The sequence below is a fragment of the Strix uralensis genome, chromosome 5 (genome assembly GCF_047716275.1).
Source record: "Strix uralensis isolate ZFMK-TIS-50842 chromosome 5, bStrUra1, whole genome shotgun sequence".
Lineage (NCBI taxonomy): Eukaryota > Metazoa > Chordata > Aves > Strigiformes > Strigidae > Strix > Strix uralensis.
The window spans coordinates 77,520,494-77,544,400 of NC_133976.1; the positions used below are offsets into that span (position 1 = coordinate 77,520,494).

The 23,907-nt window shown below is 39.8% G+C and overlaps 1 long non-coding RNA gene across 2 annotated transcripts; it reads left to right on the forward strand.

Moving 5' to 3' along the window:
* Positions 1-1,041: 1,041 nt before the first annotated feature.
* Positions 1,042-19,411, forward strand: LOC141944728 (uncharacterized). Of its 2 annotated transcripts, XR_012629314.1 has the most exons (7): positions 1,042-1,241; positions 2,532-2,630; positions 2,737-2,934; positions 10,510-10,643; positions 10,794-10,907; positions 17,306-17,552; positions 19,037-19,411. It is a non-coding gene; the product is annotated as an uncharacterized LOC141944728 (long non-coding RNA). The 2 variants fall into 2 exon arrangements; XR_012629315.1 differs by lacking the exon at positions 10,794-10,907 and having other exon boundaries at positions 19,040-19,411.
* The last annotated feature ends 4,496 nt before the right edge of the window (positions 19,412-23,907 follow it).

Genomic DNA, 23,907 nt, shown 5'->3' on the forward strand with positions numbered 1-23,907 from the left:
ACAGCTGGTGAGAGTTTCTCAACCTTTTGAGATTGCCACCAGGCTATCTTGCCCCTTGAGAAACTCCTCTTTCTCTCACGGCACAGGTTCATGGGAGATGTCATATCTTCACGGCTTAAGGCTACAGTTATCTGAATTTTTTGGCAGGTGGAAGAGGGAGCTTCCAGTGTGGTAGAGGAGAGTAGAAATGTGGAGAGGAGATAATACAAAAGACAGGTTCATCAAGGGGTTCAACAATAGAAGACAGGAAAAATGAGAAGGAAAAGGTTTCCAATCTGAAGTCTGGATGAAGGAGGATAAAGCAGACACCACAAAAGCGGTTGAGGACTGGCATTTGACAGCAAATAGAAAGATATATGCAGTACTTGGCCCTGCAACCTCCTTCTGGCTTTGACGCCACTCTTCAGGGTCTGATAGCCTTCTGTGAATGCATGTATTTTAGCTACGTGCTGGAGGTCCTTGTAGTGGAAAGTCCACACAAGGATTTAGGACCCATTACTCCACTAAGCATGGAGTGCTGTGGAGCAGAGCTCCTGGTTTGGTTTCATCCAACAGGAATCTACTTTTGTGTACACCAGCACCGCTTTGAGAAACCAACTAACATGTGACAAGTTGGAACAGCCTGGGGATTTGCTTCAAAGCTACCCTATTGCTATGAACCAAATTACTAAGGTAGACAGAATGATTGGGACTTAAATGTACGTGAATATGTTCATAACCATGATTGAAATTTTTTATCAGATGCTGTATTATTATTTTTTCCTTAAGGGTTCTACTTAAAGGTATATGTTTAAAAAGAAAGAATATGATTACTGTTTATTGTTTCTGGCTTTCTGCAAAATGGAGAAAACTAAAAAGAACCTTCTATGAGCAGGACTGCTTTGTGATAACACAAAGAGCTCCACCCATACTTTGCTTTTCTGCTGTGTTGTAAATATTTCAAACCCAGATAAGTTTGTGTAGTAGCTGACAGATATATTGATTTTGCAAGTATAAATCGTTGAACAATGTCACTTGCATTTTTTTTTTTTAAAGACCAAATAAATTGAAAGAACTGCAGCCTCTCCTCGAGGAAGGGAGGAAATCGTAACCCTCTGTGAAACCTGATTTCTGTATTTGCACCACAATAGTGAAGTATTTGCATGCCTAAAGGTTAACTTCTGTTGATTTCCTAAACCCTAAAGAATAGAGTCTGAGCCTTCAACTTTGCAGACGTCTGAAACTCTGCAGAACTGACACTGGTAAGCTCTACCATCTTGAAAATAAGCCCTTTTGTAGCTTTCATAAAAGTAATTTTCTTTCAAGTTCTAGTTTTGCTAAGTTTAGCTTGTGGTTGAGTATCTTAAACCAGGGCCACATGGGCAGTTATGGCTAGAACCAGACTTCTCTGCCCTTGCTCTGCACCTGCGTCCTGTGCACCAGCTGTGGTCTGGAAGCCATATGACTGTTTTAGATGAGGGTCAGGGCCTATCAGCAGTGGTGGAGAGCCACTCTTGTGCCTTTGTAAGCTCCCAGACTGGCCTGAGTCCCAGCATCCCTGAGCACGCATAGTTGAGTTTGTTTCTGTTGGACCCCTATCCATGTAGCAGTGCCTTTTGTTAATGAAACTACATCTTCATGAAGACTTCAGGCATCTTCTACAGTAGATCTCCTTTTACTTATCAGGGATCTTACTATTAGACATGAGGTAGAAATAAGCAGGGCGGGCTTGGTTTAGTTTAATCTGTGATGCAGTATTCAGGAAACCCTAGAATGTAGAAATGTCATCCTCTGTTGATAACAATCAGGAAGTCAGCTTTTAAATTCAGAATTTGGATTGCCTATTGATGTTTGCACCTATTTTCTAGCTCATTCATAGAAACTAGAGAGAAGGAAGATGCATTAACAACTTTTACTCCCTCAGAGCAGAACTGTTCTCTCTACTTGAATCTTACCCTAGCCTAGTTTATCAAAATGTTAAGCCTAGTCTATCAAAATGTTCATAAAAATTAGAGTCAGTCTGGAGGGTTCACTGTTCTTTGCAATATTTCACTACATTTTTATGGGTGAATCTATAGCTAATCACACTTTTTCTTCCTAGTGAAGATAGGTTATAAAGTTGTACCTGGCAAGAGTGGTTTTCCTATATCTTCTTCCTTTTGTGGTATGATGGTTCTCTGCACCTTTTTCTGAGAACTCAGAGCTGAACAAGACTAACCAGTAAACACAACTGCAGCAGAGATCCAGACTGCAGGGCAATGCCTTCACAATAAGAAGTCAATAGGAGCATAAGTTTTGGTGGGAAGCTCCCTGTTACACCAAGATGAGATGTGTTTTGGGGAACCTCTGAACCTTAGCTATGTTTATCCCACAAGCTGTCACCAACGTGGCTGTGCTGTAAAGAAGTGCAATCCCTGGTGGGTAGAGCTGTACTGGTAGAAACCTTTAGTGTAATTCTACTGCATCAGCACAACTTCAAGAAGGATGTATGTAGATATTCATGTGTCTGTGTCAATCCACCTCTTTACTGAACTAACGCCTTGGTCATTCAGCTTCTCTCAGCAGTCCCTTAAGCAGAAACATGGGTGCCAAGAACGATACCTAAGAAAGAGCTAGAGATGGAGGATTCTTGAACTGCAGTGAGTGAGGTGGTGAGTGGCATAAAGAAGCTCCTTACTGGTACAGTGTGATGCCTCCCTTCCTTCATGAGTCAATGCCTTTCTCTGTTCATGCTTCAGTGATTCTCTCTCCCACTAGGCTTAAATTCTGCGTCTCAGCAGCCAAGAGGTACAGGTAATACATCCTGAATGCAGACAAGGGATGCTTAAGATCAGGAATCTGAGCCCTCAGGATAAGCCGAGAAGCCGAAGATGAAGATGATGGCTGAAGTCTGCCAAGATTCAAAGGAGCACAGCAGCGTGCCAGATCCTCGCTGGATTTGAGCATATCAGCCTGGTAAGTGTCCAGTAAGGGGGCCCAACTGGGTCTGCAGTGCTGGTTTTATGGTACAGTGTCACTACTAAAGTGGTTTTACTACAGAACTCATCTCAAAAACAGACCAGTTTTCCAAGCTAATGAAGGACAAGGCCTTGAAGACAAATAACAATGTATTTATATAGTGCATTTCTTTCTACCAGCAAACATGAAAAAAAGCACATTGATTCCAGATTACGATGTCAGAGATACACGAAGAACATCTGTCACTGTGACAGGATCATAAATCATTGCGCTGAAATCCTGGCATGCTTTTCTTTCATTGGCAAAGTAGTTCTTTAAAATGGGATATAATCAAGTTGCTGAGAGCCCCATATTATCTATTTTAAACCTGTTATTTTTCTCATGTGAAAATGTCAGATGAAACATACCAGTTTTGTTTTGTTTTTAAATGAAGCTAGTTTAAAAAATGATCACTATATAGCACAGCGATTCAGGGTGCTGCTAGGAATTGTCCCATGTGAAGAAATTATAAGAAAAATAAACCTGTGAGTAAATGAAAGTGCTGTAGGTTCACCAGCAAACCATGCTGATGTGGAAGACAGATAAGTAGTAAGAGACCAGTATAGCTGCATCAGGAATTCTCCAGTGACCTGAATATCAAAAAGGAAATCCTACAAAGAGTGAAAGCAAGGGCATATAAGTAAGATGAGTAATAAAGCAGTAGCATAAACATCTAGGGATAAAACTAGGAAGACTAAGTCACAAAATGAGTTACAACTTTCCTGGAGCATAAAACAGAAGAAAAGGAGGTTCTATAAATACCAATAAGTTAGAGAAAGAGAAAGGCAGAGGCACAAATAACAGATACGCAGAACACAGTGAAATGTTTTATTATTTATTTTGCTACATTCTTCATGTGCACATAAACATTAATGATAGGTACTTAACAACACTATTTTTTTAACAAGGGGCAGGTCATATGTCAGAATAGGGAAAAAACAAGTAAAAGAATGTTTGACTAAATTAGATGTATGCAAGTCTCTAGAGCTTGCTGAAATTCACTTAATACATAACTGGGCTCTCAACTTATCTCTGAGAGTTCCTGGAACAGTGGCTAATTACCCAGACCTGCAGCAACTATGTAGCCTAAGATGGAAATACAGTCGGGATCACACTTCCATTTTTGGTAATGAACAGAGATCTGACATTACCATATACATTTTGCAAATTATTTTAAACAAAATACCCAGTCGGTTTAAAGACTTGCTCTTCCTTAATTCTTGCCATCATGGCACATGGGAAAAGAAAAGAAAAGAGAAAAGAAAAGAGGAAAGGAAAGGAAAGGAAAGGAAAGGTTAAGTTTAATAAGGTTTCTTAAATGTGGCATTCACAGCAGGCTCAGATTTGAGCATTAAGAATGACGTTGGCTGCAGCCCTGGTTTTCAGGGTTATAACCATTTCTGCTTTTAAAAATGGGAAATGAATGTAGGGAATTACAGAGTACTTTGCCTAACTTCAATACCGAGAAAGATAGCGGGACAAATTATTGAGAAGTAAATGCATACACGCCATGAGAATAATAAGGCGATAAGAAACAGCCAATGTGAATTTGTCAAACTAATCTAGTTTCCTCCTTGAACAAGGCAACTGGTCCAATAGATAAGGAAAAGCAGTAGAAATGACCATATATTGACCCAAGACATATCTTGACCTAAGTAAGGTTTTTGACACTGTTCTGTATGCTGATAAATGAACTGGGGAAAGTTGTCCCATTTGAAATCACTCCTAATTCAGTCCACTGTCAAATGTAAACCTAACACAGGATCGTTGGTAGTTGCACTAGGAGGATGTTGAAGAGGAGTCTTGTACAGCTCCTAATGGATAGGCTTCTGTTCAACGTTTCAGTAAAGACTTAGATGAAGAACTAGAAATAATTATATACTTGTAAGTGTGGTAAGTGACACCATGTAAAGATTTGCAAAACGTGCTCAAGGACAGAATCAGAATTCAAAAATATCTTGATAGGTTCTGAAAGGTTCTGAAATCCAACATAAAAATCTGAACAGACAATCGCAGAGGGCGACATTTGGGAGGAGGAAATCAAAAGCACAACCACAGAATGCCACTGCAGATAAAGATCTAGTGATTAATGAGGGCCATGAATGAGTCAACAGTGTGATGCTGTTGAGGAAAAGAGACAAATGTAATTCTAGTCTCTTGTACTGTCTGATTGAAACAGTGTGTAAGACAAGAGAAAATTAGCGTGCTCTTCTTGGCACTGGTGAGCCCTCAGCTAAAATACTGTATTTTACTCTGAAGCACCATAATTTAAGAAAGATGTAGATAAGCTGGAAACAATCCAGAGAAGATCAGCAAGGACAAGTTTGAAAAATCAGATCCATAAAGCAAGATTGCAAGTTTTGCTTTTGTTTTAATCTAGAAAATATAAGGCTATATGGGGTTCAACAGTCTTCAAGTACATAAAAGGTTATTATAAAGAGGGTAGTGATATGTTTTTTCATGCCCACTGAAGATAGGGGCAGAATGTGAAGGAAAACTTTTTAGCTATACTATAATAGATATTACAGTAACACATTGTAACGAGAAGAAAAGATTATCACTAGAATATATTAACCAAGAAGGTTGCATAATCCGTGTCATTAATGTTTTTAGATACAAATGGGAGGGACTGCCACCTACAATTATCAAGACAATTGTTGTCTTTCTTCAAAGTTAGGAGATGGACCAGATGAATGTCTTGTAGTAGGTGGCTGAGATCCCTGGCACCATGACAGAACGTACAAGTTATTACAAGATAATCCATAACAAGTTTTCACTAAGAAAACATTTGAAAATTCCACGTGTGGTCCTGGGCATATTCATTAGCCATTATGGAAGACTGCACAGGTTGTTCCCTGGTCTTGTTAAAAAAAAAAAACCCTTCTTTGACTTTGTGTTGTAGGTTTTTTTGGTTTGTTTTATTTTATCTCAGGAAGGTTACGTACAGCTTTGATCAAAAATATTGAGGAGTAACAGACTACATAACCCCTTGAGATCGCATCCAAGTCTACATTTCTATGATTCATGTGCAATCTACAGTATTTTTTCTGAGTTGTTGAAGAGCTTTGCAAGCACAAGTTAATTATTAAACTATTTCTTTTCCCAGGACAGTAATGACCTAATCATGTATGATAGTGCTCAAATGAGGCATTAAACAAACATATCCAAAATAAACACAGATCAAATCATCTTTGCCAATAGAAAAGGACAAAATCTTGTTTTTATGCCAGTGGGTCTGCAAAACAACAGCACAGATACAGACCTCAGTAAAACTAACAAGTCAAGACTTCTCAATCTGTGGGAAATTCTGAATTTTAGTAACTGTTTTTATTCAGAATTTTAGGATTCCTTCTAATTTAGAAAATTGGGAACGGGAGATGGGAATGAGAAAAAAATGTGATTTGGAAAAGTTTGAAAGTTCTGAGGACTTTAATTACAACTGAACATTTCAACATTTGAAAACCAAAATGTTGCAGTCATGGTGTGCCACATATATATCTCAGCTAAGGGAGCACTGTGAACATTAGAGGAGCCACAGTCCTCCAGGGACCCTAGTATACACACAAAAATGCCAAACAGAATTATAGTGCAAATAAAGTAGCATTCTGCAATATGATATTTTTTGTTAGCTCAAAATGAATCTTTTAAAAATCATACTCCCAAAGGAAAACTGAGCAAAACTAAATTTTTCAGAAAACGTGCTTTGTTAGAAATTCAAACCTGTGTAAAACTTCTGAAAAACTCTAGTCAGTCCTTAATATAAAAAAAAAACTGTCTCAAAAATATTTTCTAGAGAAATCTGTGCTCATCACAGTGCACCATGGTGTTGACCCAAATATGTACAAGTATGACCCACCATTGTTATTTTTGTCTAGTAAAAGATGATCATAAGCCTCAAAGATAAGATCAGAGTCTGGACCAAATAGGACTTTCCAGAAATTCAGAAATATTGGGGTTTGGCATTTATTGATTAGGCCATACTTCAGTGAATGTCTGCTGGTCCTTTTGTTCTTTTAAAAATATACATGACTTTTAGACACCAGAATAATGATTTCATACTGCATGGGAACCTTCTCTCTTATAAACAAACACTGGAACTTGTGAATTTTGCTGTGGAAATGGATGAATATTGACCTAATGAATCCAGCTAGCTTCAGGTCTACCATTAGACACCCTACCCTTGTTGAACAACAGTAAAAAACTGCAGAAGTTCAAAGATCCCGGGACAATCCTGTCAGGTGTCAAGGACAGCCATAATCCCAAAATGCAGAGAGACAATTAGACCCAAGTGAACAAATCTCAGCTCAGGTGAGTTTGCTTGGGCAGCCCCGGTGAGCCAGTTTCATTGCTGGGACCCGTAAACCTGAAGGTGGACTGTTTGGTTTGTAGGCCAGGATGTGCATACAGCGATGGCACAAGCCATCAGCCTAAAGTGTCTTAAGCAGCTTAAATAGCTTTAAGCAGCTTTGTAGACTTAGACACTTTAAGCTTATAAAGCAGTTTAAGCTGCTTAAACTGCTCTAGGACTTTAACAAGGGCCTCGCAAAGCTGCTCCTCTCCAGGCGAGTGCATGGAATCTGGCTGTGGGCAGCGGCTCCCTTGCCATCGGAGGGAAGGAAGGAGCTACGGCATTGCCACAGATCCAGCCACGAGTCTGCGCACAGGCAAACAACTGGTATTGACGTTTTTTGGCAATGATGTTGTATAAAATAATGAAAAGTATACTCTCTCCCCTTGGTTAGCTCATTGTTTCTTCCTCTTTTGTATCTACTTCCCCTCCTCAGCCACCTCCTCTGGTTTCTATTTTCACCCATTTTGCTCAGGCTCTTTCAGTATCTATTTCCTCTCCAATTAATTCTTCCTAAAGAGATCAGTGGAGTGCTCTTACTGCAGTGATATACTTTTCTGAAGAAAACACGTCTTGATTCAGCTACTGAACCCACAGAACCATGCTGGGGACAACCATTCATTTGTATCCACTATGGTTTAACCTAAATCTAGCACACTTTTTCTCAAGAGAAGGGTATGAGTTGACAGAAACATTGTGGAAAAACCCAACTGCGTAATACCAAAAAATACCAGTGGCAGCCATTAGATTATCACCTACAAAAAAGCGAGTAAGCAGATCGGCTAGCATTGTTCAGAAGAGGGAATACAATGCACCAAATCTACATCTCATTTCCTGGCATTTTGAAGGTTTCAGAAAGGGTGTAGGAGGAGGAAGTCTGGGGACAGCTGTCCAGAAAAATGGATAAATGTGTCTTCCTACACTGGTGATCTATTAGGACTGAAAGGACTTTGTTTTCACTTTTTACTCCATCTCTCTGAACTTGGGGTGTGCTGCACAGGCTACAAGTCATTCTGTTCTTACCAAAGGATGTAACACCCCCTCCCCCTTACATAGGAGACAGCGGTGTACAACTGACATGTTAATAACTAGGGCTGTGGTGGTGATGTACTAGACCATTTGAGCTGGATGTGATGTTCTTGATGCCGAGGATCCGCTCAGGCCTACATCATTGCACTTTTATCATGTTTGAATTCCCTTTCCAGTTCCTTTAGTAGGAACATTCTGCTCTTCTCTTTCATATCCTTCACTCATTTCCTGGGATCATATCCTAACTTCTCAGGTCTAGAATCCCCAGCTAAGATGGCCTCATATTTCTCACAGGCTTATGGAGTCCCATCACATGTTACTTTGTATATATCTAACACTCTAATCTCAATTTAGCTGTGAAATGTAACTGTAAAATTTATCATACTCTAACAATGTGTTCTAAGTTCTAAAGACTTGAGGGTGTAAGCAGGAAGAGGGATCATGGTCAGCCTTACTCACTGCTCTATTTTTTGCCGATTATCTATGTTATGCATTCCTAAACGATGTTGCATATCACCATAGTGTGTATTGCATGCACAGCATGTCCAATGTGGTATATTTATACAAGAACCACTAAACGCTTTAGCTGAAGCTTGATTTATACCCAATGCTATTTTTTTTCCAGCAGCATGAAAGCGTGTTTGTGTCCATTTTTATTCAAGAAAATGATTTCTAGCATGATCTATTCTTTTCAAGTCATCAATGCATTTTAATCCCTTTTTCCATTTATCCAGTTATTAATTATTACTTCCTTCAAAATGTGTTCTAAAACTCTACATATGTTGCCAGTAAGATACACTAGCTTGTAAGTGATTGAATTATTTCTGTTTCTTAAATATTGATTTGATATGCTCCCATCAGGTGACAGCACTGGTAATTAACAGATCTGTTCATAGTGGAGTATTTGGAACCCTTGGAGCATGGTTTCCTTGGGTTCATGCCTTGTGTCTACAACATGCTCCTGGTAGCCCAGTTCCTTCTCAAGCTCCTGCCAGTTCAGCAGGAGAAAGAGCAGGTTGTATGGGCTGCCTGTGGGCTTCATGGTCAGTAGGACAGTGTTAGCTGCTCAGTGTCCAGGCAGCTCTCAGGTTGGAGAAGAAGGTGAGCTGCACCTGCCATTCCCTCAGCTGTGGCAGTGATTTGGGTCTAGCTCTCCTCTAGACTGCTGCTCATTTACGTCAATGATTAATGATGGGAATTAATGAGGTTAATTAAGGTTAATGATGAGCAAGGAAAAGTAATCTTTTTTGAATTCTGAAAAGCTATATGTAGTCACTTATACATAACATGCATTTTCTTTCAAATATTTTTCTTTACATCTGAGAAGGAAAAAGGTCCCGTTCATGTTACAAGAGAGTTTGGGTAGTTTCAGATCTGAAGGATTTTTTTTAACATTTTAAACCAGAAAACATATAACAGCAGGTATCAGGTCATGTATACAGGCCACAGTTTGGCAGACATTTACGCATACACCCAATTTACAATTGGAATTCAACTTCCTTTGGCTTTCAGGAAACTTCAGTGTATGTTAAAATTAACTCTGCTAGTTTGAGGCAATAGGAGCACTTCATGTTTGTATGCCTCAAATGCTCTAGTACATCACCATCCACAACTGTGGATGTGCCAAAAAATTTTTATTGACTGTGTTGAGCCTAGTGAGACCACACATCTGTACTGATCCACCAATGGAAAAAGAAATTTCTACGGTTGAGCTACTGTTGGACTAAATCACCAAGTGCTGGCAAGCTACCAGTGTCCTGTTGCTGGGCAGATCACGAGGTGTTGGCCCATCACTGAGGGCTACTGCTCCAATTACCAGCTGCTCAGACAGCAAAAATGTTGGACACTAGACTCACCCTTCCTTCATTCCCCAAACTCAAGACAACTGTCTCTTTGATGAGTCTGTAGGATTACTGTTGACCTCGCTACAGGACAGCATGGGGCTTCATAAACCAAACTGACACTTCTTCTCATCCCTCAGCAACTTCTCCCAAACCTTGACATTCCCACCAGTGTTTATTTTTTTTAATAATCTTGTTTATCTGAGAAAAACTTGTCTATCTGAAATAAACTGATAGTTCATTTCAACTTCAAAAAATAACTTTTTTACATTTGTTCCTAGTTTGTCTGTTGGGTTTTTTTTTCTTTTTTTCCAGCTTTGGTGGCTAACTTCTTTGGCTAATGGATGATACAATGAATTGCCTGAATCTACTGCATGTCTGTGAATACCATTTCCCTAGATTGCAACACCAGCCCAATTCTTCGGCTCTGCTGGAAGCTGTCCTAAGAGGTGGGTAGAATTTAAGGTTTTAGGAAGAAAGTCAGTGTTTGCACTCTACCAATATTAATTTCATGCATTCCCTCTTGCATTCTTGATTCTGTAATTGGGCTGTGCTTCCATCTCCACCCATATCCTGCCTTGACACACATCCGTGTGCAGATGACGGGGGGAATGATGGGTGAGCCAGCCAGACTGCAGATTGACTCACCCCAGGATAGTAGACTGTCATCTGGCAATTAGGATGGAGAAGAAGGAAGTGTGCCAGCAAAACAGGTGATCTGAGCAATGCATTGCACCCCATATGCCAAAAAGGATATTGCACAATCCTGTGCTATGACAGACAAATGTGGAGAAGAGCACAAGCATGCATTTCCAAAATGGCCTTCAAAGTAGGAATTAAAGATAAACCAAAACTCACCCTATTTCTTTTCATGGACCACTTTAATACCGAAGGTGACTATAACACTCAAGAAATGGATAGAGCGGTGGTATAGTATAACTCTCTCATCATTTTTGGTCACTTTTATTTGGATGTCTTTTTCTGTGCATGGAGATTCAAAAGCAGGATCACAAACACAATTTATGAGTATGCAACGATTATGTTGTTTGTTGGATTGTACACACAATAAATGGTTGGGACTAACATGCTATTAGCCTAAGCACTAATGTCCTCACTACCTCTGATGCAGGTACCCACTGGATTTCTGCTGGGCAGGCAGATGGTAATCACACAGGGAACTGCCAGTCTCCATTGCTACTTACAACAGGCTGATCCTCAGTTTTGCTGAGTTGTTATCTTCAACTTTGATTTTTTTCCTCAGGGTTTTAGAGCTTTTTCAGTTAATATTTTTTCCTTTGGTTCTTGAGTGACTGCTACTGACTCAACTACTTCACTTCTGTCCTTGTTTCTGCTTTTTTTATATATCTTGCTTGGCTTAAGTTTATATGCTGTCACTCATAGCTTAGCAACCTTTTTTGTTTAGTAAAGCAGAGCTGGCGTCATATGGCTGACCTAGGCCTTGTGTTAAAACGTAAGAGTGTGTGAAAGATCTACCAAAATGATGGGAGAGAGACTGATCTGTGCTTGTTGTCTGACATACTTCTAAGCACTTTGCTGGCTTAAAAATGTGGATCTTGCCAGATAGCAAAAAGACTTTGAGAACTAGATACTGACATGAACACCACCTGGGGTCAGATCCGCTATATAACTGGAGGTATCAGTGATGGTCTTTATAATGCCAAACAGAAAAGTCTGGGAAGGATGGACTTCAAAGGAAAAATGACTTAGAAATCAGTGATACAAAGCTGAAAATGAAACAGTGCTGCATGATATTCTGACTTTGACCACGCACAGATTTATAAGGAAAAAAAAATTGACTGTGAGGATAATTAATCACTGGCACAGGTTGCCCAGAGAGGTTTGGCAGTCTCCATCCTTGGAGGTTTTCCAGACATGACTGAATAAAACCCTGAGCAGCCTGGTCTGAGCTCAAGCATTGACGGTGCACTGAGTGAGGTGGATGGACTAAGGACCTCCTGAGTCCCCTTCCAGCTTGCATCATTAAGTGAGTCTGTGATTTAAATTACTGTTGGAGACAAAGGGTAGGTGAGGTGGAGAAATGGTGTCACAAAGGGAGAATGCTCAGCATGACATTTCCCAGTATGACTGAGTATCTGCAAAACTTAGCTGCTGCCATCCATGTAAGGTGATTCCATCTCTCTCCAGGTCCTGTCCTGGTGTTCCTAGTCTCTCTCTTGAGAGCTAGTACTGGCCCTTGTCCAAGGGGCAGCAGTTTGTCTGTGAGTTGTTTCAGCTCACTGACCTGGCAGAAGCTGATTAGTTTTTTTAAACTGGTTTGCTTTCTGCTAATTTAGTTAGCTGAACTATTTCACTATGAGACAGATGAGTACCACAGCATGAGGAGGAGGTGGGAACATGTGGTTAACATTGGAAGGAGTAAGGTTGGGCAGGGCCCTTGCAGTGGGAGTGAGCCATTAAAATTGGCTTGCTGCCTCATGAAACAATGTGATATATCTGCAGCAGCTTCAATACGGGCAGATCAACAAATTGGGTAAGCTCAAAAAGGATGCATCATAAATAAAAACTCAGACATAAAAATAATGCTAAGACCGATGAAAAGTGTGGAATTATAAAAAGGAACACGAAAGCAGACAAATTGGTGAAAAATAATGTTCAAGGAAAGATGAACAGAGATATATTAAAGACCTAACACTTGAAACTGAAGCTCCTGCATGGTAGGAAACCACAGATCTTGTTTACCAAGTTACAAAAATCCTGTGTGGCTAGTTTAAACAGGAAATGGGCTGATCAGAAGCAAAGATAGGGAAATGCATACAACAGAGATAAAATAGATAGGTAAAGCATTTTAAAGAAGTCAGAGGTAAAATCTCATCCCTACCTTGACATGAGATTCTGTGACTAGAGATGGTGTGACTTCAAACAACAGGAGATTGCCACTGGCTCAGTAGTGATATCAGAAAAGCAAGTTGTAGTCCAGTAGATAGCAGCAACAATGCAATGAAAGATGATTTGATCATAGCAGAAATGCTAAGAGCCTACAATGTCACTGCAGAAGTCAAATTTTAAAAGTTGTTGAATAAAATCTGGGGAAAAAACAACTTTTGATGAGGGGGAACATGGAGTTGTTAAAATATTTAAAAATGAGGCTGGGAAAGTGTCTCTCTGCCCTGCACTATAGAGGAGGCCATTTTCAGTGGAATGCTGCACAAGATGACAAAGATGTTGGATGCAGAATTGGAGGAGAATGGACTCTGGACTCAGGCCCAGAAAACTGGGTATTCACAGAAAAGAGCATCCTGAAAGAAAACATGCAGTGACAGGCTTTGCTCATCACCAGTTTCATTGATTTTTTTAAGATTACTTGACAGTGGCCTTGTGGAACTACAGCACTCAACTTGTCCTCCATCATCATGGCCTTGCAGAGAGGAATAGATGGCTGCATCTGGGAGTCCATCTAAGTAATAGATTTGTTCACTTTGAACACTGGTGTAAAACCAGGGTACACTTGCTTTCTGTTGCTGTTTTGCATTATCATACATAGCTACTGTGTAGGCAGCACAAGTAGCAGCACACTATGGGGTGGATTACACAAATCTTGGAAGCATAAATTGTGCTAGTAGCTAGTTACTAAGCCATAGACCTGAAAAAAGCTGTGAAGATACATAACCTAGCAAAAAAAGTAAGCCAAACAGGATTCAAAATCAGCTATCAAAGCAAACATCCCTGAAAGCTTAATACCAAGCATCAAAGTTGTGTTAGAAAACACAAATTCTGGCAAAATAGAACATCTTGTCTGTCCTGTCCATGTCCCACTTGTGAGTAATTAGGAAGGAACTAACAGCAAGGATAGGAGAGTTTTCCACCATTCATACTTATTTCAGTATATGGAAAACCAAGATATTCAGTCCCAGAATGAAAATGAGATTTTTTAAAGTTCTTATTTACATATAATTACAATGCTAAAATAGACCCTGGAAAGTAGAGACATCAAAGGTGCTAGAAAACTAGATGCCCTGGGGAAAAAAAAGTGCCTGTGAGAAAGTCTGAAGCATAGAGTTGAACAGCCCACTGGCTCATCTGTCACCAGAGTCAGCAGGGAGCACAGGATGTATTTGGTGTGCCTTCTCTGAATGGCAGCCCTCAAGAATCCCCCCAAAGCAATCCAGTGGAGATCAGCATGCATGAAGAAGAGGACACTCATTAGAGATCTTAAGAAGACCCACCTAACACGAATGACAGTGATCAATCTCAATGATGTCCACTAGAAACACCAACAGATGACAGAGAGGAATGGAAGACGCTAGCTTCTACTGCATGTCCCAGCCTTGCTATTAAGGGTTACTAGAGAATCAAATATATTCCCCATAATTGCTTATCTTTCTCTGTGAAGCAAAACTTGTATTAGCTAGCTTGTTTTATCAGCTGCCACTGGAGGTAGTAGTTGTGAACCTTACTGAAGGGGAGGAAAATAAAGCTCTTGCTCAAGAGATGCAGAGAGTAGCTGATGTCCAGGCTAAAGCACTCTGCCAAATGCTTCAAAAAGCTGGGGGCCTGTTGCCAAGGCATTGCCATGTGATTGCTGCAGTCATGACAGACTGGGGAGAAAGTCCATGCCAAGAAGAGTTGTCAGGTGTGGGACTCAGGTAGTCATGCCACAGTGAAAATTACATGATCCCTGATTAAAGGGGTTTGGCCTTTCATGTATCTTCAAAGGTATCTGGACCCTACTGGTGTCATAAGCAGTGATGGTTTATTTTTTGTTACCTAGACTGAATGAGAGATCTTTAATCAAACTGTGTTGCATTAGAGACAGTTCTGCTGTTTAACCATAAATATTTGGGTGTGCAATCTGGTGTTGATCTGTAAGGTTACTAATATCTATAAAATAAGTAGTCCTTTTTCATTTGAGTGATCTGTCAAGTTGTTTCAGCTTCAGCTGGTTAAGTTTGAGCTTAGATCTGAGCATAGCTTTTGAGGTGATGCCGTTGATGTAAAAGGGTACACAGACTCCTGTTATATTGAATATGTTCAGGATATATCGTCTCTGCTACAATTCCCAGCCATTTTCTTAGCTAAGTTTTAACACAAAACCACTATTTCTATGCTTTTTTAAAAAGTAAAACTCTGCAGTCTGTTCTCAGCTTTCTTCTACTTTCTTCATAAAATCAGACCCACACATAGCCCAGATTCCTCAATGGTATCTGGTGAAATTTTTCCACCTTCTTGTGCTATATATATTCCTATGTCCTGAACAGCAGTATGTGTCTGTGTTTTGAGTACAGACTGCTGTTATTTTAGATATCTGCCTCCATAAAGGAGCATCAGTGTTTCTTACATGTATTCATAATGAGAATTTATTCACTATTTTCACAGAGGTTTAACCTCATTTCCAAAATGAGGTTGGTCTTGTTCTCCAAATTAAACAACTAAATATATGTTTTTTTGAATTTGGGAGTCTGCCCACTAGAGCCCATATGTATTTATATGTATATAGCAGTTGAAGTAAAGAGCCTTATTCAGGAGGTGCTCTTAAATGTGTGCCTTCTTTTTAAGCACCTACTGAAAATAAGTTTGGTGTGCGTTTACACACTTTTCTGAATGAGGGTGCACTGAAGAACAGGCGTGTTTTCTGGAATCAAAACCTTGACTGAAATGTCACTGCCTGGATCACTGGCTGCCTACAAGGCTGACAGCAGCAAGGGCATATAGACCATAGCTCACACTTGCCTCACCAGTAATAAAAGCATGCACTGTACCCATTGTACGTAATCATATAACAGTTCCTCGGGTGAGATCATGCTGTAAAGTATCCTGCATTTATGCAGTGGAAGCATCAAGATGAAGGCCATGGGTCCCAGAATACAGCTGTGACGAAGCAGTATCTATGTTATGACATTCAATTTTGTTATATAATTAGAGTATTCAATTATAGACTGGAAGACATACTTACACCGTATTAGAATATTCTCTGCTGTAAATGAGGTTGGGTTAATTCCCTAACAGACCGGGCAGTGATAAAAGGTGGAGATAAGCTCCCAGCACTGACTGGAGACAAAATTAAACAAGTGGCATGCTTGCCTGCCCTGCCCTGCCCTGCCCTGCCCTGTCCTGTCCTGCCCTGCCTGCCCTGCCCTGCCAGCTCCCATGCCCTGGTCCTTCAGCCATGACAGCTGGCTCTGCACCAAGAGCCCCCGTGGCAGAGAACAACAGGGTGATGTACGCTTTTTGTTATTATCTGCTAATAAATGATTTCTCCTTTGGATTCCTGCTGCAGCTCTGCTCTTGTGCAGGCTATCGGTTGGGTGGAGCAGCTGCAAGACTTAGGAACAGCTAAGACTCGTCAATAATTTCCGTAATTTTCTTGGATTAATATTGGATTAATTTAATCTCTGTGAAAAGAATGACTTTTGATATGAGACCTTGTCTCTCTGGGCTGATCTGGCAGGTTCAGCCATAGCTCACATAAGTTGGAACATTAAGGCTTGTTTCAAAGAGAGAGGGAATGTGAGCCAAGATACAAACATGGGCCCCTATTTTCCTTTGAACAATATGATTAACTTTTCATTTTCCTCTTAGGCAGTGTTAGGCTACTCCCCTGAGCAAGCAAAGGGTCCTTTATATTTTGTAGATATTTGGGGAAATTACCTTGGCATTATTGTTCTATAAGTCACTTTCAAAATATTCTAGATACCACGCAGGGATGGAAAGACAGTCTGTGACCAGAGCACACAGCCTAGAAACAGCCGAGATTAAATGCAAGGGCAGCAAGCACAATGTACAAAACAGATAAATCAGGATGACTGCATAGTTGCATTCTTGTTTTCCACTGTGCTAACTCACAGAGAGCACAAAATAAGCCTGTGTAGCGAAGACATATGAAAAAAGACATACTGCAAGACATATTTATGTTGTATTAGCATATTCTCTGCTCTAAATGAGTTTGGGCTAATTACTTATCGGGCCACACAGGGATAACAGGGGGAGATAAGCTCCTAATATCACATTAGGAAAAATTAATTAAACAGAATAAACATAATTTACTTGATTCTGCTATTTCCTATTTCAATTGCTTGACTTAACATTCTTGGTAATGTTCTTTAACAAATTCTTTATTTATTTTCTTAAACAGAAAAAAAGATCTAGAAATAAAAACAAGCTGGAAAGAGATGAATTTCATCACGATACCTCATTTTACTCAGCAGACTGGGAACTGCAGAATTAGCACAGATTTCTGCTACTTGAGCTAATGGAGTGCCACTACCAGTCACGGATTGTCATCCTCTGAGTAAAGCACTCCCAGAAGAGGATTGCTGATGGGCACTGGTGAGAAACATGAACCGAGGATTTGCTTCTTGTCTGGAGTGACATGTAATCAGGTAGGTGTAAGCTAACCTGCTGCCTCTCCTCTGGCCTCTCCCTATCCTTGTCCTTTGCCTTCCCCGCTTCATCCCAGGCCCAGTCTCCAGCAAGTCACAGTGGATCCCAGCTCCTGATCTTCCAATCTGATTAGCTCTTTGATCACTCCCAGTATGACATTCTTTGCTCCCAATCTACTTGGCTGGACCATCCTAACTCCCCAATCCCTCCTCCCAACCCCCTTCCTCATCTAGCACAGCTCTGGGATCCAGTATAGCTGTTTGAGATTTTCTTCACAGTGCATTTGACCAATTCCATCCTCTGTACTCCTGATTCGAACAACAGGGCTGCTGGGACCAGAGGAAGGCAGACCCCTGCTTTCTGTTTGGGTGCTTAGACCTCTTACAGCTAGGGTAGCAGATGCCTATCCATAGCACATGAGACCTTTTATGAAAGTTTGCTGTTAAAATCAAAGTAATCTTTATTAAACATGCACCATGACTTTTCACACACTTATTACATTAGGATAAAAACATGTCCCTGACACAAATTCTATCTTCTATCAGACTTTAAGTCCTTGCACCAAACTTGCAATATGTAGGCTTTGCCACAGAAGACACCAGAATTTTTAAGTGCAGCACATTTTCCCCTACAGTGTCAGACACATCAGACATGTCTGAGTTCTTTTATACTAGTTCCCCTTGAGAATGTGTGTCAAGTAAAAAGTCCTGAATTATACAATTTCATATTGTTTAGATAGGACAACGGGGTTCATACATTTAATCTCATAAAAAGCATTCCAATATCTTTAATGACCACTGCACAGACTTTCATTCCTTAGAGAAGATAAGTACTGTCCTTGCAAATAAGAAAAATTAGATCATGCTGTACCAAGGCCTATGCTCTAAATAGTTCAAGGTGACCAGTGTACAGCTCAGCCTGTTACATAAAATAATTTGCAAAGGTCAGTAAAAATTAAAGACAAAATGACATTTTTTTGAAGAAAAAAAGACCCAGTGATAAGCCCCGAGGACTATGCTGAAATCATGTCCAGTAAAGAAGTGTGAGACTAGATTTAGTGGGACAAAATTGATATACTGTAGAGTAAGCCTTGCTGATGTGCAAAATCATGAGTGGATGGCCTCTTCTGCCTCTCTGGTGCCCCTAACCTTGTGCGTCGGCTGCAAGAAGGCTTAATTTCACTCAAACTGCAAGAAGATAGGTAGACAGCGGGAGAACAGGCATTGTTGCAGTCATTTGCCCCATCCCCTGCAGCCAGTCCACCACGGCTCCTTTGCACTGGGCATTTACTATCAACATGAAAGGTGTACAGACAGGATTGGGCCAGAAGGAGGAATCCAGGTGGCTTCACACCTCCATTTGCACTGGTTAAATCCTGAGAAACACCTGGAATGAGACTGTCATAGCCCCCTGGTTTGTGCTTTTCCTTCCCTCCTTTGTTCTTTCCTTTTTCACCTGTGTTTCCCTTTGTCTTCTGTTTAAGAAGAATCTGCTTGAGCTGTTAAAGCGAAGTCCTTTGGAGAGCTGCCGCGACGCTGTTAATAGACCCCTTCCAAAAAGCTGTGTTAGAGACAGCAGGGCACTGCTGCAATTTCCATGTTTCTGTGTGACCAACAGACAGTATGCTGTGCTGGAGTTTTTCTAGCAATGAACTTGCTATTCAGAGCCAACACCAGAGTGAGAGGCCGAGTTCCCTTACCCTGCAGCTCTTGTGCTGTCTTTGTCCCTTGTTCATACTGCCTGCCTCTCCAGGGAAGGACTGGGCTCTGACAACAGCTCCAGTAGCAGTTCCAGCCCGTCTCTGTGAACTGAATAACTCTTTTCTAAAATAAAAGCAACAATAAATTTTCTTTCTTACTACCTCTTCAAGCCTGTTAAACAATGGTGTTTTCCTCATATAGATTCTTAACAGCAAATGGAAATGGGAGTTTTTAAAACTGAAAGCCTTGCTTTTCTGCATTCCAAATATTTCTTTTCTCCACTTATTTTTTCTGCCTTTAATAAAGGGTTTAAAAGATTTGGTGTGGTTCATGTTGCCACAGGAATAAACAAGCTAAGATTTATGCATTTGAAACCTCTAACCCTACCCCAAAACATGTTTAGCAATATAGTTTTGTTACAGTGACACAGTACCTTTAATACATTTGACCCCCTGGGTCTATTTATTTTACTGAAATTTGACTCTGCAAAGTTAAATTCCCTTATATCATTCTGCAAGACAACTCATTTTATGTCTGGATACAAACCAATTCACCTCCTAAGCCGCATAATCAACTCCTGCCCTAACATGCCAGTTAGCACTAGTGCGGCTGAATGGAAAAAGAAATTGTGATGGCTTTACAGAATTGTACTTAATTTCTATGGGATACTCAGTGAGTATCAAAACAATAGATGGTGTATTAACTACTGTGTCTACCGACACTCTTTTTCCTTGGCTTAGGTAATATTTTTATGTAAGGGGATGGCAGCCTACTCTCATTGTGTTAAACAAAGTTCTTGAATGGATACCATGAAGTAACTCTTTTTAGCTTGTTTTTACTTGGTATTTGGGAAACTGTTCTATAATGACAAGCTCTGGAACAAAATCTAAGATGGGTATTTTCTGTGTTTGAAAGGTTTCTCCATATGACTGCAAATAAGAAAATTATGGAAACATCTTATTCTCCAATTACTCCATATTGTCAAATCAACATTGTTTGCTCTTCCCTCTTGTTATATACCCTTGTGTGCAAATTTTATTGTGTCTTTGTTTTATTTTTTATACTTATTAACAAGCAAAACAGAGAAATTAGCTGTTTAAGGATGTGCTGGATTGAACCACTATAGGAAAATTGTATTTATTTTCATGCTTAGGCTATGGAAGGCTAGCCGGGGGATACCTCTTTTCACCTAAACATTGTAAGTCCATTGGAAAAGAATTAAGGGTTGGTCAAATAAGGCTTTGGGGTTTTTTTGGGGTTTTTTTGTTTTTTTTTCCTTCTCCCCCATTTTGTGTTAAACATTAGAATCTGGGCAAAACAGCCTACTATCTTAAGCCATAAACCAGTTCTTTCCTTGTTTCAGGGAAATTGGCTTGAAATGTGTCCAAACATTTTGACCTTCAGGCTCCTGGTCTGGCCAAACAGACTGGGGTGTTTCTACCTGGTTCTATTATTTTCTTTTCCTCTTCTCCCCATTGAGCTAAACCATGCTCCCCATGCAACCCAAGAGGAAGGATTTGTAACCCGACATACAGCAACATCCTTGGCTGAGCAGATTACAGAGGGAGCCCAAAAGTGCTTGGTACTCTTTGGTTCCAACACAGCAGCTCTTATGGTACCCAAACATAGCTGCACATCTGCCTCATTTCCCTCACACTGCCTGGTTACAGCATTTCCAGGCTCCACCAAGCTGGTGATGGCCACAGGACTGCAGCCTGAAGAGGGAAGAACCGAAATACTGCTTCAATCAAGACCGACGTATGACAGGTAATCACTGGTTGCTTGTAAGTCTGAATCACTCAATTTTTAGTGGCTTGCAATATCACTAGCAGAGTTTCTTTTTTTCCTCTACCTTGTTGAAGTGGAAGAGGCCCTTCCTTTTTATTTGAAACATTGGTTTTCTTCAGCTCCCTATATTTCCTCTAAAAGTCCTTAGGCGTTTTTCTTAATATAACCCTGTGCCTCGGCTACAGTGCATCACAGATAATCACATAAGAAGAGTGTAGTATATCTGATATGACTACTGCATGACTCTGATCTGACACGATCTCGTCATAATGCTGTTGGGATGCGATTGCTATATTGCAGTCAGCATGGAGCTAGCGCAGTGCTGGTGGAAAAACATACAGGCTGCAACAGAAATGCAGCAAAATTGGGAAGGTGGCAGTCAAGTGTGGCAAAACATGAGTAAAGGAATGGAAAGACTGAAATGGAATATTAACAGTAAATACATTCAGGAAAAAATATTGGAGGGTGAAGATTCCTACTGTCTGCAGATACTGGAAATGCAGATACTGACAATGAGAAGAGATTTCTTTTTTTTCTTTTTTGATAGAGAAGAATGTATGCAGGAAAAATGAGGTAGGAAAATGAAAGAAAAGCATTAACAAATGCAACCAAAAATGTGAAAGGTGTTGGACTGTGGCATCATATTCCAGTGGCAAGAGTGAGAATTGTTAACTTGAGCTATTTAGCATTCATATCTGGGCAAATCTGTAGAAAATTACAGAACAGAAAAATTCTGCACTGGCCCATTGGATAACTATAAATAATTTAAAGTAAATTCTATCTTGTCCTCTGCAATTCAGTGGACAACTGACTATGCTGTTATGTTATGTAGTTTTAGCATAGCTATGTCTTTTTACCAGAAAATGCTAGGGTTTTTTAAGTTATCGTACATCTTTTTTAACCACTCCTATTTTGGTTGTTTAATTTTCTCAGGGGAAAAAGGTGTTGTCATGTTCATCACTTGGTACTGATACTGATACTATTCAGGTCCAGTTTTACATTCATCCTTCTCAATCTGTCACTCACCTGTGACTAATCAAGCAGAAGCTAAGAAATAAAATTATGTATCTTGTAAAGGTGAACTAAGATTTCAGTCACTGCAAAACTGTGAGTAGGGACACTAGGACAGACTGTCAGGAAGTCCAGCTTGGTGTAGTTTTAGCTACTTCAGTGAAGTTTTGCTGATAATCTGAATTTTGAGTATCCTTGTTATGTTCTTTTTAATACAGTATAATCCCAGTAAAAGTAATAACTTGGAATAACTTTGTTTTGGTCAATATCTGAAATGAAAATTATGTCATTAGCTGTGAGTTTTCTCTCAAGACAAAAATACACCCAGTCATTACTTGAGACCAAGAAAAAAATTGCAATATTCTCCTTATTTTAATCCTTTACTGGGTGACAATAATGACAAATTAGAAATTCCTTCTGAGTTCCAACTCCATTTTAACATTTAGAATATCTGCCTGCTGCAGATTTTATGACTTCCAATTACAACAATATGTGAGACATCTCAGTCTTTGAGGTCCCTCACAACATGCTCATGGGACAGGAAATTGCTATTTTTGTGCAAATGCAAACAGAGCTACAGACTCAGTAATTTGCCTAGGGAAGTATGTGATATACGTATAAAAAAGGTTAATCCAGTTGTTTTTAATCCTAGAGTATGTCTCTAATGGATGAACCATCACCCTTGATCCTAGCTGAATAGTCAAATGATACCTTCAAAAAATACATTAAAATTCACAGTGCTGTAGATCATTAAGATATTCTTTTGGGGTATGGCTTGTTTGAGAATAAGTAAAAGAAATAAATTAGGCATTTAGTTAGTTACATACTGCCCACAGTTCTACAAAGTTGTGAAGAAAACAAATCTGGAGTGCTGCATTGCACAACTTCATAATGCTGCATTTAGATTCTCCCTTATATTTACAGACTGGTTTATTTAAAATCTATTCAGGGATTGGAAAATTATAAACATGCAGTTCCACAGATCTGGAGGTCAGATTTCTGCAACTGTAATACATAGCTTCTGCTTACGAAGCTCTCCAATTTAGTGTCAAACTCTGCTTAGGATGGAAATACACATGTGAGTGCAGGAGCAGGTTTTGTCACAGTATTATATGGCCACACAGCACTGACACTGCTCCAAATATAAATAAAAATATGTACTAAGGTACTAATCTAAGAGGGACAGAATATGACAGCGTTTGGTAGGAACATTTCTAAGAGATGTAACAGCACTTGCATGGCTTCATAGGAAATATATAGCTGAATCCTGATATACAGCTGTTTTTCTCTCCTTACCAGTACTTCTGAAGGTTCATACCAATGCAGTTGAAATCTTATTTTGACTCCTCTACTAATATTACAAATTTTAAATAAAGCAAGTCAACAGATACAAAAGCTGGTATCATTCTTAACCTCTTCAATTTTGCCTGTATGCCAGCATGCAGTATTTTGAATTATGCAAACCTCAAGTCCTACTGTTCACTACACCAGTGTAAATGAGAAGAAAGTAATAAATTTAGCATGTAAACTTTCCTCTCAAATCTGCCAGAGGGACATAGAGAATAGCTTGCCCCAAAGTCACGTAACACCGTAAATCAATAGTCATTCACTGATCTATGTGAACAACAGGCCTCTGATCTTACGGCTAATCCTTCTTTAGCCCGTTGGTACTGAAGGAGTTGGTAGTGATACCACAGGGTCCCTCCAGCAACGGCCACCCTGTTGGGGTATTTAATGAGAGAGAGACTGGATGGAACCAATAACCACAGAAGTGCATCTCAGCTCTTAATAATTAGAGGAATATTTCTGCTAGCTTATGTATTCTTTTTTAGTTTGTAAAATACCGGTTTTGATC